The sequence below is a fragment of the Gossypium arboreum genome, chromosome 2 (genome assembly GCF_025698485.1).
Source record: "Gossypium arboreum isolate Shixiya-1 chromosome 2, ASM2569848v2, whole genome shotgun sequence".
Classification (NCBI taxonomy): Eukaryota; Viridiplantae; Streptophyta; class Magnoliopsida; order Malvales; family Malvaceae; genus Gossypium; species Gossypium arboreum.
In genome coordinates, this window is record NC_069071.1 from 108,606,215 (window position 1) to 108,629,920 (window position 23,706).

The 23,706-nt window shown below is 34.0% G+C and overlaps 1 non-coding gene across 1 annotated transcript; it reads left to right on the forward strand.

Annotated features, from left to right (window-relative positions):
* Window positions 1-18,696: 18,696 nt before the first annotated feature.
* LOC128289827 (small nucleolar RNA R71) lies at window positions 18,697-18,803 on the forward strand. Its single transcript, XR_008279471.1, has one exon. It is a non-coding gene; the product is annotated as a small nucleolar RNA R71 (small nucleolar RNA).
* The last annotated feature ends 4,903 nt before the right edge of the window (window positions 18,804-23,706 follow it).

Sequence of the window (23,706 nt, forward strand, 5' to 3'; positions counted from 1 at the left end):
ATTCGCATCCATAAGTGAACTCGGACTCAACTCAACGAGCTCGGATGCCTAGTTACATCTCTCGAACTCGGACTCAACTCAACGAGTTCGGACATTCGCATCCATAAGTGACCTCGGACTCAACTCAACGAGCTCGGATGCCCAAATATCCTAGTGACATGTCACTTGTATCCTAATCCATTCCTAAGGTTCAACGAGACCTTTTTCCCAATCATGTGTCTCAACTATCTCCTACGGAATGCTGATACCGATACTCGGTAGTATTTCACATTTTCCAAGTATATCACATAATTTGACATGTTATCAAACAATTATCACGAGTATAATATTTCATAATAATTATCATATCATTTAAATAACATAAAAATATTTAAAATAATAACTATGTTACCAACATTTACATATGAACTTACCTGGCTGATTTGTAGAAGATATTGAAATTTAGGGACTATTTCGTAACTTTTTCTTTTTCTCGTTCTTCTTTGGATTCTTGATCTATAATATAAAGTATTTCTACTCATTAGCATTTATTTGACTTCTATTTCACTTCACAATTTATGCTGTTCAATTTTCAAAATTACACTTTTACCCCAAAATTTACAGTTTTTACAATTTAGTTCTTGCTCATTTCACCCATCAATTGAACTAATTTTTTTCTCAATTAACATTTTATTTTATCATTATAAATTATTTCACAACCTTTGATATTCTGAATTTCAACACTAACATTTAATTCACAACTTTTTCACAATTAGGTCCTAAATACCATTTTCTATCAAAATGACTTAATAAAACAACCTTAATATGAAATTAGAACTTCAATTTCTTAATAATTCATCATATAACGCCTTACTCACCTGGGTAACTTCCAATTTCACCCACCAAATCAAAAACTAATGAATTAGATGATTGAACCTAATTGCAAAAGTCTTAAAAATACAAAAATATAAGAAAAGGGAAAGAAATAAACTCACATGAAGTGAAATTGTGCAAAACCAGCTTAAAAGCTCTCTCCATGGTCTGTTCTACCAAATTATGAGAAGAATGGCCTAGAAATCTCTTTCAATTTCAATTTATTTGTTTAATTTTGTAAAATTTACCATTTTACCCTTAGTTCACTGATTCCAAATTTTTTCTTGCTTATGCCGCCTCATCCATTCCCTTTAGGCTAATTTGCCTTTTAAGTCCTCCCCATTTAACACTTGAGCTATTTAATCATTTTATCAAGTTTTGTACCTTTTTCAATTTAGTCATTTTAATTAATTGACTATCGAACGTTAAAATTTTCTAACTAAAACTTAATACTAACTTATTTACACTCCATAAATATTTTTAAAAATATTTATGGCTCGATTATGAATTCGAGGTCTCGAGACCTCGTTTTATTCTGCTTTATCTAGAACTTCCTATACTACATAATTTCATTTAATTCAAAATTATTTCTAAAACCACACTTAACATTTACTTACTAATATCTAAACTCACATGTCAGATTTAGTGATTTCAAATCACTGTTCCGATATCACTTAAATTTGGGCCGTTACAACTCTCCCCCCCTTTAGGGATTTTCGTCCCCGAAAATCTTACCGGAAAAGTGGTCTTCACTTAAATTCCTCAATTTCATATTCGGTCTTCAAGAACTTTCACTCAGCAAAGGCCTCCAATATATCTCTTTAATTTCTCATATATTCAAAGCTTACGGACTCATCTCTTAATTGTTCTTAAATTTTCAACCCTTCTCAGTTTCCCATGATATCATGACATAAAACTCGTATCTCATCTTGATTTAATGAAGACCGGAATTCCAAGAAATCCAACAATCAAAGAGATCTGAAATTCCATGAATCTGATGAGTAGGAATTCATTCAATACCGATATGATTTATAGATCTCGCCAAACCTTTAAGAATAGGATACATCACATTTTCCTCTTTCCGCCATAGAAATAATTCTGATATGGCCTCAAGAATAACCTTCTCATTTCCATCCCAATATCAACATTGGCAAGGATAATTTTGATAGATCCCAATGCTCGACTTTAACCCTTTTAACAACTCAGATTTTATGTAACATCGAATGCTCTAAACTATCACATTACCTTACTGTCTTAAACACATCACAATTCATACAACAAGACATTCTTGAAAGTCGAAGTCTTTGCTCAATGTAGACTAGTTTAGTTCGGACGCCTTGCTTACCAATATTCTCATCTATCCGAACTCATCAACATGTAATAAACTTTTCAGCTTTCACAAGACGAAAACCTTATCATTCGTAGTGACTTTAACTAATATCCAACTCTTTATAATAAATATACACTTCTCGCTCGACTATTTACTCTTTTATCAAGACAAAATGAAATTCTATTATCAAACTCGAGAAAATAATCCCGACATAATTGTCACATGAAATCTTTCAATTAAATAATTCACCATACCAACTGAAACTCGCGCTTTTATCACCTATGCCTTTATCGATGTCAAATCCTTACGTAAATTAGAAAAATCCCAATACTAAAATCACCACATTACCAAGACCAAATTAGAAGTATAGTCATATTTGACATGATTATCACGAATGAAGAACGATTTCAAACATGAGTCATAATTGACAAATTATGGAACAAAGATAACAAGAAAACCGAATAAAGAAATCCAAGATAGAGAAACCCGAATAAAGAAATCCGAATAAAGAGATCCGGATAAAGAAACCCAAGATACGATACTATGCCGAGAATTGAAAACCAAACTCATAGAGAAAATACGAATACCCGATAATTCTTCAAAGAAAGAAAGTCCAAAAGAAAACATCATTTAATCCCACTGGAATCAAGTATAACAAGAACAATATATCTTCCCATACATATATATCACATGAAGCATCAAGTAGAAGAAACAGAATCATAATATCATACGTATTCTCTCATCAATTCTTATCAGTCGAAATAAAATAGAATACCCGATGAAATAGAGCAATATAAATTATAACCCAGTCAGACTACCAATGCTTTCATCCAACACCGTGATTAAAAGACATTCCCATATAACAAGAATTTCTTCGAAGATCAATAGCCATAGAAATATTTACGAGAACGGTAAACACATAGAACATCTCAAAAGAGATCGCTAAATCATGTCCACCATAACTATCACACTCAAATAGTTCACATTTCAAATATCATTTCCTAACTAGTTCTGCGTCACAAATTTCATATTAAACCATTAACTAAAGAAGGCCGATTCAATAAATTTCGATTTACACTTTTCTCGACTTTGCACCGAGTAATTCGATTTACCAAAGAGAATTCCTTCTCTAACGGACAAATGTATAATTCCAATAATCTTTATATCAATCCGATACTTTCTCGGCTCGACTTTACTTATCAGCTCATTTTCAATCTTTGATCATACTTATAATTATTCTATCACCGAACTCTTTGGGTTCTCAACCAGAAACTTATTCAATACAAATCTCATGAAATTCCATTATAAGTACCGCTTCGGTAAGGGGGAGGGGTTGTAGGACCTCTGACTCGACTTCTTATACATACACATATGACACAACTTCCATCATCATAGCAACATCATCAAAATCATGTCATTCATTCAGGCAATGCAACATTCATGTTGGCTTACACAAATTTTCCTATTGTCCTATTTAGACAATATACTTATGCATACATTTTATGTTTTCTAGATAGCTTTACTTATCCATTTATTTAATTAAATTAATTCATGCTCATGACATCATATAAGGCCAAACAAACATAGATATTTGCATCACAATCACAACTTTCATTTCGTGCATCATGATGTACATATCATTACAATCATATAATTCAGTCCAACAATTTAACATAGATAAGTTCATTTCATTATAATCCTTTATCTCATAAAAATTATATATCATTAACATTCAACGTCTAATCGAGACAATGACATTTTCATTCGTATCATGATATTATGACCTTTATTCATACCTCTATTACTTTCTATTTATTCTGTTCATCTTATCAAGTAAGCCACATACACTACATCATATGAGCATTAAGCAAATATGGATATTTATCACAATATGAACTTTCATCTCACATATTATCACATATGTATCATAAATTTTTATTCATACTTTTCTGAATCGAGACTTATCATAATCATAACTTTACTCAAATACCTTCACATAACATTGAACATGGTCAGCGCAGCTCGGTTAGAGAGTACAAAAAATTACCCTGTCTAAATAAGATAGTACTTATACGCGTTGAAAGACATCACATTATCATAGATCAGTGGCATGTATAGCTAAACTTTTACACATGCTAAGTTAGTCCGAGAACCGACTAAAACTGCTCTGATACCACTAAATATAACGCCCCCTTACCGAGACCGTCGCCGGAGTCGAGCATGAGGCATTACTAAACTTATTTGAGCACTTAAACAAATTCGGACAAGCTGTCCAACTGCGTCACAGATGCTTAAAAATTCATATCTCAAGTTCTGATACTCGAAATCCAATTCCGTAAATTTTTCCTTAAATTAGACTTATACATCTATTAAATAATTTTTTTCTAGAACTTTTGGTCAGGCCAATTAGTACAGTTTATTAGTTAAAGTATCCCCTGTTTTAGGGTTTGACTGCTCTGACCTTTGTGTATTATGAATCAGATATCTCCCTGTACAGAGTTTCAATAACTATGCTGTTTGTTTCTAATAAAACTAGACTCAATAAGGAATCTGTACATATAAATAATGACTTCTAATTATCTTTGTAAATTTTATGGTGAATTTCCAAAGTCAGAATAGGGGATCCAGAAATCGCTCTGGCCCTGTTTCACAAAAATTTAAACATCTCATAAAATATAACTCATATACCTGTTTTGTTCCATTCATATGAAAATAGGCTTATAATTATTTAATTCCATATTTTATTCATCATCTAATTATATCTCTACTATTTTTAATGATTTTTCAAACTCACATCATCATCTAATTATATCTCTACTATTTTTAATGATTTTTCAAACTCACATCATCGTCATTGTCTTAATCTATTTTATGGTAAATTTTACCTATTTCATGATTTCCATGGAATAACTAGCATTTAGGCATACATAACACCAAATATGTCCTTGATTAGCTATTCCAACAGCTAATCATTATCAAGCATTTCCATACCACTCAATAACCATATCATAAGACTATATACACAAAATGATTATAATGCTATACATGCCATGCTCAAAATATACAAACCGTTATACCAAGATGATACACGGATAGTGTGAGCGAGCCTCCGACCGTTCCTGATTTCTGAGCTGGCTTGTCAAAACTACAAGGAATGAAAAGGAGGGAGTAAGCATAAATGCTTAGTAAGTTCACACACAAATAGTAAGTAACACAACTATATAAGCAAACATAAAACATCGTTTTCATAATCATCACCGAGACATTCATATCACATTTTCATTTACAATCTTACCATATTGTTGTTATGTCGAGTTTTCAACCCGAGGGTTAAGTACAAACCTGTTCAAAGTATTCATTTCACGACACTTAACAATACGTCCCTTTCATCTCTAGTATTCCTCCATTTGAGTAGAATTTTACCCGTTGAACACATCAGAATATAATTCGGATACATGGAAAGTTTGCACATAAGTGCCACATATGTAGCCAAGCTACCATGTAACCCGCCCATAAGCGAACTCGGACTCAACTCAACGAGCTCGGGTGTTCGCATCCATAAGTGAACTCGGACTCAACTCAACGAGCTCGGATGCCTAGTTACATCTCTCGAACTCGGACTCAACTCAACGAGTTCGGATATTCGCATCCATAAGTGACCTCGGACTCAACTCAACGAGCTCGGATGCCCAAATATCCTAGTGGCATGTCACTTGTATCCTAATCCATTCCTAAGGTTCAACGGGACCTTTTTCCCAATCATGTGTCTCAACTATCTCCTACGGAATGTTGATACCGATACTCGGTAGTATTTCACATTTTCCAAGTATATCACATAATTTGACATATTATCAAACAATTATCACGAGTATAATATTTCATAATAATTATCATATCATTTAAATAACATAAAAATATTTAAAATAATAACTATGTTACCAACATTTACATATGAACTTACCTGGCTGATTTGTAGAAGATATTGAAATTTAGGGACTATTCCGCAACTTTTTCTTTTTCTCGTTCTTCTTTGGATTCTTGATCTATAATATAAAGTATTTCTACTCATTAGCATTTATTTGACTTCTATTTCACTTCACAATTTATGCTGTTCAAATTTTAAAATTGCACTTTTACCCCAAAATTTACAGTTTTTACAATTTAGTCCCTGCTCATTTCACCCATTAATTGAACTAATTTTTTTTCTCAATTAACATTTTATTTTATCATTATAATTATTTCACAACCTTTGATATTCTGAATTTCAACACTAACATTTAATTCACAACTTTTTTCACAATTAGGTCCTAAATACCATTTTCTATCAAAATGACTTAATAAAACAACCTTAATATGATATTAGAACTTCAATTTCTTAATAATTCATCATATACTGCCCTTACTCAGCCAGGGTAACTTCCAATTTCACCCACCAAATCAAAAACTAATGAATTAGATGATTGGACCTAATTGCAGAAGTCTTAAAAATACAAAAAATATAAGAAAAGGGCAAGAAATAAACTCACATGAAGTAAAATTGTGCAAAACCAGCTTAAAAGCTCTCTCCTATGGCTGTCTGGCCGAAATTATGAGAAGAATGGCTTAGAAATCTCTTTCAATTTCAATTTACTTGTTTAATTTTGTAAAATTTACCATTTTACCATTAGTTCACCTGATTCCAGATTTTTTTCTTGCTTATGCCGCCTCATCCATTCCCTTTAGGCTAATTTGCCTTTTAAGTCCTCCCTCATTTAACACTTGAGCCATTTAATCATTTTATCAAGTTTTGTACATTTTTCAATTTAGTCATTTTTAATTAATTGACTATCCAAACGTTAAAATTTTCTAACGAAAACTTAACACTAACTTATTTACACTCCATAAATATTTTAAAAATATTTATGGCTCGATTTATGAATTCGAGGTCTCGATACCTCGTTTTTATTTTGTTTTATCTACAACTTCCTATACTACATAATTTCATTTAATTCAAAATTATTTCTAAAACCACACTTAACATTTACTTACTAATATCTAAACTCACATGTCGATTTAGTGATTTCAAATCAACGTTCGATATCACCAAATTTGGGCGTTCTGTCTCAATGTCTCGGTCTACTTTCTACAGCCCGTCCCTTGTGCGGGAGCCAAGACATTACCAAAGAAGATCATCACCGCGCCCGTCAGGATCCATTACTATATTAAAATAAAATACGCTTTAGAATAATCGAGTCAAGACACTATCACAAGATATTTATGGCATGTATAGCTAGACTTTTACACACACTTTATTAGTCCGAGAACCGACTAAACCATAGCTCGATACCACTAAATGTAACACCCTTACCCGTATCCGCCGCTGCGAGCAGGTACGAGGTATTACCGAATCATAATACATACCATTAAATAAAACCAAAACAAAAAAATATGGCATACAATTAGATCATGAATCATTATAACATATGCCTTTAATAATATTAGCCAATTTCAAAGGCTTCGAACAAAATAATCGGTCAAATACTATACTTAATATTTTAAGACCTAGAAAATTATGACACGTAACAAAATAACTAAGTCTACTAAACATGCCATAATTCAAAATGTTTAGTTCAAATACCCAAAAATATTGATAGTGCAAGCAGATCTTCAACGATCCTTGACTCCTGTGCAAGCTGGACGACACTATAAGACAAAATAGAGAAAAGAGGGTAAGCTTATAGCTTAGTAAGCAAGTATGTAAATAATGAATAAGAATCTAATATGTTTACACAATAATTCAAGTGTATCTACTTTTAATTTCACCATTTGCTTCTCTTCGGTCAAGCTGTCTCTACTGCGTCATACTCAATAAATAAATCATAACTCGAGTTACAAAACTCAAAATTTAATTCCGTAAAATTTTTCTGAAACTAGACTCATATTAATTTTTACTAATATTTTTCTAGAATTTTTGGTCCATCCAATTAGTACAGTTTATTAGTTAAAGTTTCCCCTATTATACAGCTCGACTGATCTGACCTCTATTCACTACGAATTGAATTTCTCCCAGTAAAAAATTCAAATAGTAATGAAATCTGTTTCATTTAAAACTAGACTCAATAAGGAATCTAGACATATAAACTATATTTCTTATTTAGTTTTGTATAATTTTTAATGATTTTGCAAAGTAAGAATAGGGGATCACATAGTCATTCTGAGCAAGTCACACACAATTATAAATATCTAAAATTATAGAGTTCCTTTACTTTCTATGTTTCTTTTACATGAAAATAGACTCATTAAGCTTTAGATGCATATCTCATTCAGCCTCTAATTAAATTCTTAATATTTTTGGTGATTTTTCAAATTCACGTCACTGCAACCATCCAAAACAGTATTATTGCTAATTCACTCTTTCACACTTTCTTTGTATTTACCTCATTTAGCCTACATATCACAATTCACTTTCACCACATTTCATACATCACAAGTGTAGGTTCATGATTACAATGTCACTATAAAATCATACCGTTGAACAATTCAAATCAATCCTCGATACTTAGTGGTTTCAGCACACAGCTCGACCATCTTATTTCATATAATTCGGCTCTCTTGTACACATGGTGAACACTTAGTACCACCCATGTGACCTAGACAATTTATCTCGTAGCTCTCTTGTCTACATGGTGTCCTTCACTTGGAATCACACATACGACCTAGCTACATTTACCCTCTCCCGTAGCTCTCTTGTCTACATGGGATACATCCCGTATCACACATGTGACCTAGCTACTACATAGTGTCTCGTCGCTCTCTTGTACACATGATGTGCACTTAGCACCATACATGTGACCTAGCTACATTTCATCTATATTATTCAATCTTTCCGAAAGTTCAACCGGGATTTCTCTCACTATTACTTATTTCCATTCTTCTAATAGTCGGTTTATGATTTAAAATCAACTAAAATATATAAAATAGGCTAAAATACAAAAATTTAAATGAAGTTAATGTATTATTTACATACAAACTTACCTCGGTGCAAAATATGGAAATTTTGCAATTTAGTCCAAAACCTTTTCCTTCCCTCGTTCGAGGTCGATTCCACGCCTTTCTTGATCTATAACAACACATTTAGCTCATTTAACACTCATACAATTTATTTCAATCCAAAAATCATATTATGTAAAAATTACATTTTTACCCCCTAACTTTTACAAAATTACGATTTTTCCCCTCGGCTCGAAAATTTAATTTCTGCCCTTATTCTTATGTTTTATGACATGTTGAATATTTTTCTCTTCTATAACAACATCAAATTCTCACTCTAACATGTACTTATGAGCATTAGGTATTTTTGGAATTATACTGCTTTTGCTCGTTTTAAAAAATCGCTTAGAAAAGATCGTTCTCCTAACCTCAAACATTCATATTCTACCATAAAACATCAAAATACATGCATATCATTCATGGGTAAATTTTTAAACATAAACCCTAACTCGAAATAATGGTAGAAATAGGTAAACCGAGCTACGAGGATTTCAAAAATGTAAAGAACATTAAAAACGGGGCTTGAATGCACTTACTATTGAGCTTGAAAGCTTGAAACAAACCCTAGCTATGGAGAACATGCAGGTTTCAGCCAAGTTAAATGAGGATGAACACATTTTTGTGTTATTTTCCCATTTTATTTCATTTATTATTCAAATGACCAAAATGCCCTTACAACTAAACTTTCTAAAAATTCCATCCATGTCCAAATTTTTGTCCATATAAAGTATAATGGTGTAATTACCATTTAAGGACCTCTAATTAAAACCCCCATTTCAATCAAGTACTTTATGAACTAGAACACACACATTTTTCACCTATTTCAATTTAGTCCTAAACGTCAAATTAAACACCCAATCGATAAAATTTCGCAACGAAATTCTCACACGATTATGCAATCATAATATAAACACTAAAACTTAATCAAAATAATAAATTCTTGGATGCATGGTTTCGAAACCACTGTTCCGTTTTGGCCCTAAATCGGGCTATTACATTAACCCACTCACTCCATAAAAGCCTACCTTCACAATTAACCCTTAACCCATTATTGTTGAAATCCCCTAAATTAATTTGATCCCTATTTTTGTCGAGATTTGATTTGAATAAATTGCTTAGCTATGTTTTATTTTTAATAGATAGCCTATGTTATTTGACTTGTTCTTAAATAATAATAATAATAATAATAATAATAATAATAATAATAATAATAATAATAATACAATACATACATATATATTAGTAGTTATTCATCGTTTTTTTTAGCTTAAGTGTTAATTGAGGCTCACTTGTATTCAATTAATGATTAGTTATTTTTCTAGTTTGGTAATTTTTCAATTCTATCTCGATTTTAACATTTTCTTTCCACTTGTGACCACACCCCCTAACCAAAGCCACGTTACAACCCTCTAAAGACCTTTTGATTGACATATCATCTCAATATATAGTGGTGGAGATTTGATTTTCATGCAAGCCTATGGTAATAATGTTTCATATTGACTAATGAGTGCTTCATTTATTGTCCTTAAAACACCTCGAGTGATTTGAGTGAATCTTTAGTGAGGATGTTAAGCTTTGTGATATTTTGAATCAAAGGTAATCACTTAAATAAGGGGAGACACTTATGCTTTCGTGATAAAATGCTCAACTTGGAATGTTTGAAACTTTGATGTTCTTGTAATTGAATTCTCAATGTATGATTACTTATGGTTTATTTTGAGATATTATCGATAGGGATTATAAGTTGAGAAGAATTTATTTTGATTGTGAGTTGAGGATTTTGCTTAAGGATAAGAAAACGCTTAAGTGTGGGGTTATTTGATAAACCGTAATTTATACATATTTTTATCCATGCTTAGCACATTTATGAATGATTTCTCCCTAGATTTGATGAATTCGATGCTCTTAATCCTTTAATTTCATGTTTTATACTTAGGTGAGCACAGAAGAGTAAAAGGAATGAGAAACGGGCCGAAAACGGAGAAAATGGGCCAACATGAGAAATCAACACGGCCTGGACTTCCTCACACGGGTAGTCCACACGGTCGTGTCCATTTGGCAGAATTGAAGTACGACTCACATGGGTAGACCACATGCTTGTGCCTATTTAACAGCCTTGACCACGGTCTGAAGCAATCATACACGGGCGTGTCCCTATCGAGCCCAAGTATAGTCCTATTTGGAAAAGGGCACTCTTGAGGGCTCTTAGGAATTCTAAAGCATATTTAAACACCTGAGGAGGCACTAGAAGGGGGGACATAGAGTAGGAGGCAAGGAATTACTCAATGAAAGCCGATAGATCCATCTCAAAAGCCAGATTCATCTTCAAGACTGAATATCTCCCTTCAATTTCCTTCAGGAGTTTTGGGTTTTCTTTATGTTTTGTTATATTTACTCTTTGAGATGTTTTCTTTCGTAATTATGAACTAAACCCTTAAATACCTAAGGGGAATGAAACCTAAGACGGATCTTGGTATTATTATCTGAATTGTATGATAAATATTTGACTTGTTCTTAATTATGTGTTCTTAATTCTTGTTTTAATATTCCAGGATATTGATTCAAGATAATGTGCTTATTTAGAGGAGAAAAAGTCCCTGTCTAAGAGTAAATTTGTCGTAATTAAGCGGAGTTGATTGCACGCCTAGAGATAGGGTGACAAGATTTTGCCAGATTAGGGTGAAACTTAATAAGGGAGTCCATAGATCGAGTTAATGCAACACTGGGGTGTTAGTTAGAAAGAGATTTTAATTAATTAACCTAGGGTTAGACGTTATTAGTCTCGAGAGAGATAATAATATAACTTAGGGATTTCTACGGATCAAGTCAAATGAATAAATCGTCTGATTCAAAGTTAAATAACAAGTGAAGTCTAGGCAGATTTTTCCTTGGGTATTGTCTTAATCAATCGAGTTTTCCCAAAAGCTTTTCCCCAATTTTCTCTCTGTGCACCCTTAGTTTAATTAATTAGTTTAGATAAACAAATCCCTTACTTTTTAGGCTAGATAATAAAAATAAAGTAATTACTAGTACTCTTTGTTCCTTTGGATTCGACAATCCGGTCTTGCTAAAGCTATACTACTGTTCAATAGGTACACCTGCCTTTATCGTGATAATAGTTAGTTTCAAGAATGATTAATTATAAATTTTTAAAACCTTTCATGAATATCACGTATCACTAGCCTAAAAATTAAGAGAATGTTTTATCTAAAACTAACTATCTAATTAACTAAGATTACGACAGAGATTAAGGTTGAAAAATACTTTTTAGAAAACCAATGGAGAAAACAATACCCAAGGAAGAATCTACCTAGACTTCACTTATTACTTTTGAATTAGACGATTTATTCACTTGACTTAATCCATAGAAATCCTTTATTTATGTTAATATCCCTTTCGAGACTAAAAACAACTGACTCTAGGTTGATTAATCAAAATCTCTTTCTGATTAAAACCCCTATTGTCGCATTAACTTGATCTATGGATTCCCTTATTAGATTTGACTCTAATTCGGCAGATTTATGTCGTTCTATCTCTAGGATTGCATGCAACTCCGCTTAATTATGAATGATCTACTCTTAAAGAGGGTCTTTTGCTCTACTGAATAAGCACATCAAAAAACTGAATTAATATCCTGGAATATTAAAGCAAGAGTTAAATTCACAATTAAGAATAAGAACAAGTATTTATCATATAACTCAAATAATAATAAGACCCGTCTTAGGTTTTATCTCCCTTAGGTATTTAGGGAGTTTAGTTCATAATAATAATGGAAAACATCTCAAAGTTTGGAAAACAACAAAACAAAAAGAAACCCAAAGAACTTCTAGGAAATTGGATGGAATTCTTTAGTCTTGATGTAGGTCTTATCTCTGAGGTGATTCTGATGGCTGTCCTTGAGTATTTTCTGCCTTCAACTCTTTGTATCCCCCTAATCCTCTTCTCGGGTGTTTATATAGAATTTTGAATGCCCAAAAGAGCCCAAAATTAGCCTTTTCCGAGTAGAACTAGACTTGGGCTCAACAGGGACACGGCCGTGTGCCACGCCCATGTGAAGGTGCTCAGGCCGTGTGCAATTCTGACTTGGATTAATGTTGACACTGCCATGACACACGGGCGTGTGGTCTGCCGTGTGTTACACACGGGCATGTGGATCACCCGTATGAAAGTGCCTAGGCCGTGTGAAACACTGATTTAGGCCTAATTTGTCCATTTGTTGCCCATTTCTCGCTATTTTTGCTTTCCTAGGCTTTCCTGAATATAACACATGAAATTAAAAGATTAGGAGCATCAAATTCACTAAATCTTATAATAAAGCATCCATAATTATGCCAAGCATTGGGGTAAAAATATGTATAAATTATGGTTTATCAAATATCCCCACAATTAAGCATTTGCTTGTCCTCAAGCAAAATCCTCTACTCACAATTAAAATAAATCCTTCTCAACTTATAATTCTCATCAATAATGTTCGAAATAATTCAAAAGTAACAATACATTAAACGCTTAACTAAAAGAACATTAAAGTTTCAAATAATCAAAATTGAGCATTTCAATCATAATATCATAGGTATCCTCCTTTATTTAGGTAATTACCCTTTAATTCCAAATTGACAAAGTTGACATCGTCACTAATGATTCACTCAAATCACTCAAAGTTTTTAAGGTTCAATAATTAAGCACTCAATAGTCAAACATGAAAAGTTATTACCATAGGCTTGAATGAAAATCAAATCTCCACCACTATAATGAAATGATACACAAATCAAAAAGTCTTTAACAGGGTTGTAATGGGCCTTGGGTTAAAGGTGTGGATAAAGGCTACAAGAGAGGGTTAGACTCGGGATTAATTTAATAAATTACCAAACTTAGAAAAATAAAACCAAATCACTGAATTACAAAAAAAAACCAGAATTTGAACTATCCGAAACTAAAGATGTGATCTTTTTCTCAATATACTGACGTTAACTTATCCAAGCTCTCTTGAACAATATGTAATTGGATGAATATGACTATACGGTTTTTTTTTAAGAATAAGAACAGGAATGAAAAATACATATTAAGAAATAATTCAGCAACTGGAATGAACGAACATAGTTAGGTAACTAACCAAATCAAATCTCAATAAAAAGGGAGTCAATGAGAAGGGAGAAATTTTTAACGAATCAAAAAGGGTTAGGTTGAGGGTTATTATTAAGGGGAAATCAAGAAATAATAGTTAAGGCTCAAAAAGGTTCATGAGGGGTCAATTATGTAGGTAGGCTTTTTGTGGAGAACCTAAGTGCCTTTATCATTTTAGTATATCAAATCAAAGGTATGGTCTCGACATGTATAATCAATGCAAGTTCTAGAATAGCAAATCAATGTTGACACTCATAGCCAATAAAATAAGTGAGCAAGAAAGATATATGCTCTAAAAGGCTTAAAATCTCACAATAATTATGGGTATATGATGTCAATCCTGTGAATTCAAAACTTCAAGATAATACCTCAATTCAGGGAAACAATCTAGCAACTTCTTAAAAGTCAACTTATCTTGCTTGATTCTTTAATGTCTTAAAGTTCAAACAATTAATTCACAATTACCTATGATTTAATTCAAAACATATCAATAAAAATCATAAATCAATCAAGATTCACTTTAATAATGATATGAGAAAATTATTTGAGAACAAGATAAAAAAATCAGGGATTTTCTAATAATCACATAAATAACCTCCCCACACTTAAGATGTACATTGTCCTCAATGTACAAAGATAGATAATAGCAATATAAGCATAATATCAGAAGAGAGGGAGAGAAGTGAAACTGCCCTGAAATTTTGGATGAAATCCTTGGAAGAGCGAAAGCAAGAATTGTAGAGAAAGTCGAATGAAATGCATGATTCTGAGTTACTAATAAGAAAATAGACACGATTGTTGAAGAGAATTAAGGGATCACTTGATAATCATTATAAAGATAAACATGGTTCAAAATATAAAACATAAGTTTTTAAAAATAAATAAGAGATAAAATAGAATTGAAAGTAAAATAAAAATAATAACAATGACAAAATAAAGGGACTCAAAGGTCCTCATCATCGGATGCCTCGTGGGTCGACGGTACCGAAGAAGAGATGTGGAGGTGGTGGCAAATCTGTCGAAGAGTGGCATCGATGCTGTCGAATCGCTCAAAGCACTGCTGCTCAGAGCAAGTGAATCGCTTGGATAAAACTGTCAGAATGGCAGCAGGAAGTCGGTGACTCGGTGGTGGTGGTAGGGGTGAGTCCTCATGAGGGGGAGGGACATCATCAGTAATGTCATCTGGCTCATCCTGGTCATCGGACTGAACGATTCTGTACTAAGGGGGGTCGAATCCACGGCGTCGCTATATCATCTTCCTATGGATCATGCTAGATATTCTTTGAGGAGACATCTGGCCTACTAGTGTGAGTGTCGATGACATCTCTAGAGTGTTGAAGAAGCCAAAGTGTCGAGCGAGGCGAGTCACGTAGGGCCTAATGTAGATGAGACCTTGTTCACCTTGTTGAGCGAGGGGAGTCACGTTGGGGCCAATGCAAATGGACTAAAAAAATAACAAATAACCAAGGAAATAAAGAAATAAAATAGAGGTAAGGGTAAAAGAGGGAACCACGATGGTGGTTGGTGGTGCGGCCGGCGTTAGATGGTGCTGGTGTGAACGGAGAAGGACACGAGCATGGTGAAGGGGGTCGTGCGGCGCGCTGTGGGGTTGGGTTGTGGGTGTGATGAGGGGTTGAAAAGGAAAAGAAAATGAAAGGAAGATATGGGGAAGGAGGAAAAGAAAAGAAGAAGAGGGAGAGCTAGGGGTAATTGGACGGTGGGGGAGGGGGCTACGGCGGCTAGGGTTTTGAGGAAAAAAATTTTGAGAAGAAGAAGAAGAAAGTGGTAGGTTTGAAGGGTTTAAAAAGGGGCACGGTCGTGTTCAGGCCCCGTGTTGGGCTACACGGTCGTGTCACATGCCCGTGTAGATCAAGTTCAGCCCAAGTTTGTTGCGAAGATTTATTGTCCATTCGTCACACGGCTTTGGGACACGCCCGTGTGTCTAGGTCGTGTGGCTCACATGGCCGTGTCGCATGGTCGTGTTCTTCTTTGTTCGCTTCTCTCACGCCCATGTGCCTTACCCCTATAACTCTCTGACTTGTTTAAAATTTAAAAAATTTAGCTCTAGTTTTCACATGGCCTAGGACACGCCCATGTGTCCAGGCCGTGTGGTCCACACGGCCGTGTCGTACACCCATGTGGACTATTGCAGGCTGTGTGGTTCGATACTTGGAGATTTTTTTAGCCCTATTTCCATACGGCCAAGGACACGCCCGTGTGTCTAGGCCATGTAGGTCACTATTCCTGCATAAAAATACGAAAAATAGATAAAATAAACAGGTTAGTGGTGTTAGTGCTCGGGTTACCTTTCGAGAAGCGCTTATTTAAAGTCTAAGCTGGACTTACCTCATATTTTTACGGTCATGGTGGTTTGAGGAGTTGAGACCCCTCTTTCTTATTATCAATTCTATTATCCACATACAGTTTAAGTCGAGTAATGTTTACCTTGAAAGTGCCAAATTTAGAATGATGTACCTCAACTGTACCGTATGGGAAAACATTAAGTACCGTAAAAGGAGTTTCTCTGTTTGTATTGAACTCTAAAGTAGTAATTCTAGGGTCCTTTTCATCTAACAATACTTTGTCCCTGACCTTAAATTGTTTTATTCCATCCCTACGCTCATCATGGCGTCGCTTTGATTCAACGGGTGCTTTTGGTTTCTCTTTGACATGTATTCGCCATTCGTCTAGTTCATCGATCTGAAGCCTTCGTTCTTCGTGAGTCGCTCTGTTTTTGTGGCATGGATTAGAATGAGGCTCTATCACGTTCTTCCTAGGGGACTTCTGAAAAGAAGGTTGAGTTGCAACGTTACTCAAATTAATAGAATTTAAACAATCATCTTGATTACTAGATATTTTAGCAGAATCACAAGCTTGAAGTTTAAACGTGTTATCTCCTACACGAAGTATCAATTCACCTGTGCCAACGCCAATGATCGTTCTAGCAGTTGCTAAAAAGGGCCTTTTTAAAATTAGAGGTACGTCACTATCCTCATCCATGTCTAGAACAACAAAGTCAACTGGGAATATAAATTTATCAATTTTAACAAGCACATATTGAATAATACCCCTAGGAATTCTAATTGTTTTATCTGCCAATTGAATGCTCATCCTAGTTTGTTTGGGTTTCCCAAGACCTAGTTGTTTAAACATTTTATAGGGCATGACATTAATACTCACCCCCAGATCAGCCAACGTATTCTTAATATTTAAACTACCAATTAAACAAGGAATCATAAAACTCCCTAGATCTTTCAACTTGTTGGGTAGTTTATTCTGTAGAATGGTTGAGCAAACTGCGTTTAATTCCATATGCGACGCATCATCTAACTTTCGTTTATTAGCCAAGAGTTCCTTTAAAAATTTCACTGTGTTTGGCATCTGCGAAAGAGCTTTAATAAACGATAAGTTAATATGTAATTTTTTTTAATAATTTAAGGAATTTACCAAATTGTTCGTCTATGTGGTCTTTTCTTGTCGCATTGGGGTATGGCACACGATGTTTATACTTTTTACTTACCGGCTTCTGTGTACCATTGCTTACATCAACCTTACCTTTATCTTCCATATTGTCTTGCCTCAGTTTCGGTTCAGCTTCAACTAACCCTTCATTATTGTACACAGTAATGGCATGAAGTTGCTCCATTGAGTTAGTTTCGGTGTTACTTGGCAAGTTACCTTGTGGTCGTTCAGAAATCAACTTAGCAAGCTGTCCTATTTGAGTTTCGAGCCCTTGAATTGATGTTTGCTGATTCTTAAGCGCTGTTTCGGTATTCTAAAAATGAGTTTCTGACACCGATATGAATTTTGTAAGCATCTCTTCAAGGTTCGGTTTCTTCTCTTGTTGGTAAAGTAGTTGTTGAAAACTTGGAGGATTTTGTGGCCTTTGATTTCCTTGAAAACCCCACCAGAAATTGGGATGGTTCCTCCAACCTGCATTATAAGTGGTACTATAAGGATTATTTTGAGGTCTAAAATTATTACTCATATAGTGGACTTGTTCCTCCTCATTGCTAGGGTTGAAGGGTGGATAATCTGTGTTGTGCACTCCTCCTCCATTCGAATCACACCTCATCACTGAATGTACCTGAGTAGAACCATACAAACCATCAATCTTTTTATTTTAAATTTCTACCTGGTTAGATAGCATAGTGATTGCATCAAGGTTGAAAACACCAGCTGCTTTTGTCGGCTTTGTTCTCATAACTTGCCACTGATAGTTATTCAGTGACATCTCTTCAATAAATTCGTAAGCCTCTTCAGGTGTTTTCTTGTTTAAAGTTCCACTGATGGCTGCATTGATCAGTTGCCTTGTTGAGGTGTTCACACCGTTGTAGAAAGTCTGAACCTAGAGCCATAGAGGTAACCCATGGTGAGGGCACCTTCTCAATAAGTCCTTGTATCTCTCCCATGCATCATAAAGAGTTTCTAGATCCATCTACACAAAAGAAGATATATCATTCCTCAGTTTAGTCGTTTTATCTGGCGGAAAATATTTAAGTAAAAATTTTTCGGTCATTTGTTTCCAAGTGGTGATTGACCCTCGCGGTAACGAATTCAACCACTGTTTAGCCTTATTTCTCAATGAAAAGGGAAACAACCGAGGGCGAATGGCATTGTCAGAAACGCCATTGATCTTAAAGGTGTCGCAGAATTCCAGAAAATTTGCTAAATGAGTGTTTGGATCCTCGTTCTGCAAACCATCAAACTAAACAAATTGTAGTATCATTTGAATCGTGTTAGGTTTCAGTTAAAAAATATTTGCAGTGAAAATAGGTCTAACTATAATCTATCAAGTTCCTGTTAAAGTAGATTTAGCATAATCATACATAGTACGAGGAGCAGGATTCTAATTTACTGGACCATAGGAGGTAGCGGATTATTCTGATTTTCAGCCATCTCTTCGGTTGTGGTGTGAATATTGTCTTCTTTCCCCTCCTCTATGTATTGTAGGCTTTGCCTTATTTCTCTTCGGTTTCTGCAAGCTGTGCTTTCGATCTCACTGTCGAAAACTAGAGGTCCTGACGGGTTTTTTCTAGTCATAAACTATAAAAACATGCTAGAAGTAAAAGAAAATTTAGTAATTAAGAAAAAAATTCAAAACAAAATTAAATTGCAATAATGAAAAATGGCTAAAGTAATAAAAATTAAGCGTTCCTAATATTTTAGTCCTCGGCAACGGCTCCAAAAACTTGATGGTCATGAAACTAACTAAAAATTTGACTTCAGGCAAGGGCACCTATCGAACAGTAGTATAGTTATGGTGAGACCGAAAATATCGTATCCACGAGGACTGAAAGTACTAGTCATTACTATCTTTTTATTATCTAGCCTAAAAAAAATAAGAGAATGCTTTATCTAAAACTAATTATCTAATTAACTAAGATTACGATAGGGATTAAGGTTGAAAAATACTTTTTAGAAAACCAATGGAGAAGACAATACCCAAGGAAGAATCCATCTAGACTTCACTTATTACTTTTGAATTAGACGATTTATTCACTTGACTTAATCCATAGAAATCCCTCATTTATGTTAATATCCCTTTCGAGACTAAAAACAACTGACTCTAGGTTGATTAATCAAAATCTCTTTCTGATTAAAACCTCTATTGTCGCATTAACTCGATCTATGGATTCCCTTATTAGATTTGACTCTAATTCGGCAGATTTATGTCGTCCTATCTCTAGGATTGCATGCAACTCCGCTTAATGATGAATGATCTACTCTTAAACAGAGACTTTTGCTCCACTGAATAAGCACATCAAAAAACTGAATTAATATCCTGGAATATTAAAGCAAGGGTTAAATTCACAATTAAAAATAAGAACAAGTATTTATCATATAACTCAAATAATAATAAGATCCGTCCTAGGTTTTATCTCCCTTAGGTATTTAGGGAGTTTAGTTCATAATAATCATGGAAAACATCTCAAAGTTTAGGAAACAACAAAACATAAAGAAACCCAAAGAACTTCTAGGAAATTGGATGGAATTCTTCAGTCTTGATGTAGATCCTGCCTCTGAGGTGATTCTGATGGCTGTCCTTGAGTATTTTCTGCCTTCAACTCTCCGTATCCCCCTAATCCTCTTCTAGGGTGTTTATATAGACTTCAGAATGCCCAAAATAGCCCAAAAGTAGCCTTTTCTGAGTAGAACAACATTTAGGCTCGACAGGGACACGGGCGTGGTGCTTAGGCCGTGTGCAATTCTGACTTGGATTAATATAGACATGACTATCACACACGGGCATGTGGTCTACCCGTATGTTACACACGGGCGTGTAGTCTACCCGTATGTTACACACGGGCATGTGGTCTACCCGTGTGTCACACACGAGCATGTGAATCACTCGTGTGAAAGTGCCTAGGCCATGTGAAACATAATTTAGGCCCAATTTGTCCATTTTGGCCCGTTTCTCACTCTTTTTGCTTTCTTAGGCTTTCCTGAGTATAAAACATGAAATTAAAGGATTAAGAGCATCAAATTCACTAAATCTTATAATAAATCATCCATAATTATGCCAAGCATTGGGGTAAAAATATGTCTAAATTATGGTTTATCAATGGTGGTTTCTCATTAGGACCAAGTTCCTGAATTTACTCCATTACAAAGAGATAGAGCTTATTGCCACGGTGTGCTAGATATTTAGAAAATGTGCAATACCTTTGTGTTTGAAGGTAAAAGGGAGGATCATATTTTCACTTGAGATTTTTCTTTCCATTATCAACTTTAAAGATAGAACTATGCTCATTCTTGGTCTTAAAGGGAAAGCTCAATTCCGTTGAAGGTTATAAATTTCCTTTAAAAAAGTATTAAAGTTAACTAAGAAGCCTCATTCAAAAGGAGAGACAAAGAAGTGGTAGCAATATCATTAATAGAATCAGCGCAGTAATGTCATGGAGCTAGATCTTTAATCTCGCAATCCGTGCAGCCTTAAGCATTTTATTCGCTTCAAATACACTAAGTTAGCCTAACTCCGAAAATTAAGAATTCTCTTAGAACTCTCTAAGACACCAACGTAAAGCAGAAACAACTCAAAAGATAAAGAAATCAAAGGAAGAGAAAAGCCACAGAAAAACAAAAGCATAAGAGAGTTGTTTGAGTGAATTCTATTAAGAATTCTATCACTCAATGAAGTGATTTACAATGAGGGGGAGAGACATCTATTTATAGTTAATCTTCCACAAATTCAACAATGCAGATTAAAATACATCAACGATCAAGATTAAAAGCTATCTACAAAATCAAATCTTCTAATATTACGAATTCTATAAGATTGCATATCTTCAAAGATTATGTTTCATATTTGTCATGCTTTGTAGATAAGACTTTAATCTTTCTATGCAACGGACCAGTCTTGTTGGACCATGTGACCTTTCGCGAACAAGATGGATCATTTAAATGTGCCATGGTTGCAGGCTCCTATACGCAACCCATGACAGTAGTGTTTGCATCATTGGCACTAGCAATTGAAGTTCAGGTTTAGAGACTTGGTCCAAAGTTAGTTGTTGCAAAAGGATAACAATAAGTGATGGTGGAGTATTGTGAAAAGCTCATCAAGTCCATCAGGAAGAAAATTGGTTGCCCATATGAAATCTTAAGAATTGTTTATGATATTAATGGTACCATTTAGGGTCATACGGGTTTCTTTTTTGCTTAGGTTAGACGTGGATGCAGACTAGGTTGTGAAAGAACCCAATAAGGTTCACGTTCGCAACTTTGGCTCGGGCGCCCCCTTACAGAGCACAATTTCCTTCCTTCTGTGTTGTTATATAACATTTTGGGAAGACTTTCATTTCACAATATGGAAAAAAAACTCCTAATATACATTTCTAAAAGTTATTTCTACAATATATTTTAGGGATATCTTGACATTAAGATAGTGTTTCTTGCTTTCCTGTATTATGATTACAATGGGATGTGATTCCCTGAAATGTGATTGCCAAAAAGTTACTTTACAATATTTAATATACATTAAAATGTATTGATTAAAATCCAAAAACAATTACATTATCGGTTTGATTCACTAACAACTTTCTTAGGAATGTAATAATAATTTAAAATTTACCCATATTAAATAAAATGTAATATCCATATATTTATTTTTATAATAAACCTTATTCTTAATAAAGATTTGAGTTAAGTATTTAATATTGAAATCTAATTGATAATTTTTACATTTTCAAAGCCATAGTGTAACATAATTTACTTTTGATATTGAAAAAAATTACTTAAATAATAGATAACTACTTTGAAATTTGATTGATCACTTGTCTTATCTATTCTACTTCTAAATGGACTGTCAATCATTTACTCATTCTCGAAAATCATTCTAGTAGAATTCTCAACCACATACAACAAACTATAATTCAAAGATAAATTATGCAAAATGGTTATGATCAAATCAATTTCAGAGCTAAACTTAAACCTTAGTTTTTTTTCCCTTTTGCTTGTAAAAATTCATAAATTATTTCTTGGTTGCTTTAAATTCTAGCTTTGTATGAAATGTACTAACTGGTTTCGTTTTGTTTTGACAACGATTGCATTATATTTTCATCATATAAAAGGATGTTGATTCATGTTCAGTTGCTAAATAGAGAGCTTGTCATGGAAAAAGAGGTTTCTTGATAAAGTGGAAGACAACATGTCCGCGAGAATATGGTCTTAGAAAAGGTAATAAGAGAAAGGTGACAACATGTGAAAGGGGCAGGTCAGAAATATGGATCATGTTATGAGCAAAGCTTTGGTCCGAGTACGATAAATGGTTGACCACTTGCAGACCCAAACCGTTCAAAGCCTGAAATATGAATCGGAATCGGATTGGGGTCGAGAATTAGCTTTGTTTCTTGGGAAAGTTAAGGTTTTCAGTGTGAAGGCGAGGCTATATATGTATCCGTTTTATGTAAAGAAATTTGTTTTCTAGTAAAGTTGTTCTAATGGAATTGAACTAGAATCAACGCCTTTTTGCATGTATCTTTCCATTTATCAACATTACATTTCATTGCATGTAATAAGTTTCTTGAAATCCAAAAATGCATCGAGTTCAGAACTCTAGTACATAGCCTGACGGATAACTAAGAATCGGAATTCTTGAAAATATCGAGGGTTTAGAACAGGAACTAAAGAACCTATCAAGAATTTGTTCCTACATCCTCGGGAGTTTTCTGAACAACTAGACTATAGAGGAGATCCCTGTAGTTTTTAGGACCATTTCAGAGTAATGTTCAAAAATGCTTATTACTCTAGGCCTGGGAGCAATAAGAATCCTTTTGTGAAAAAAACATATGTCTATTTTTTTTATTTTAATAAAATTCATCTTTGTGTCCAACTTGGCAAATATTCTTCTATTTTTTCATTTTATTTATACTCAG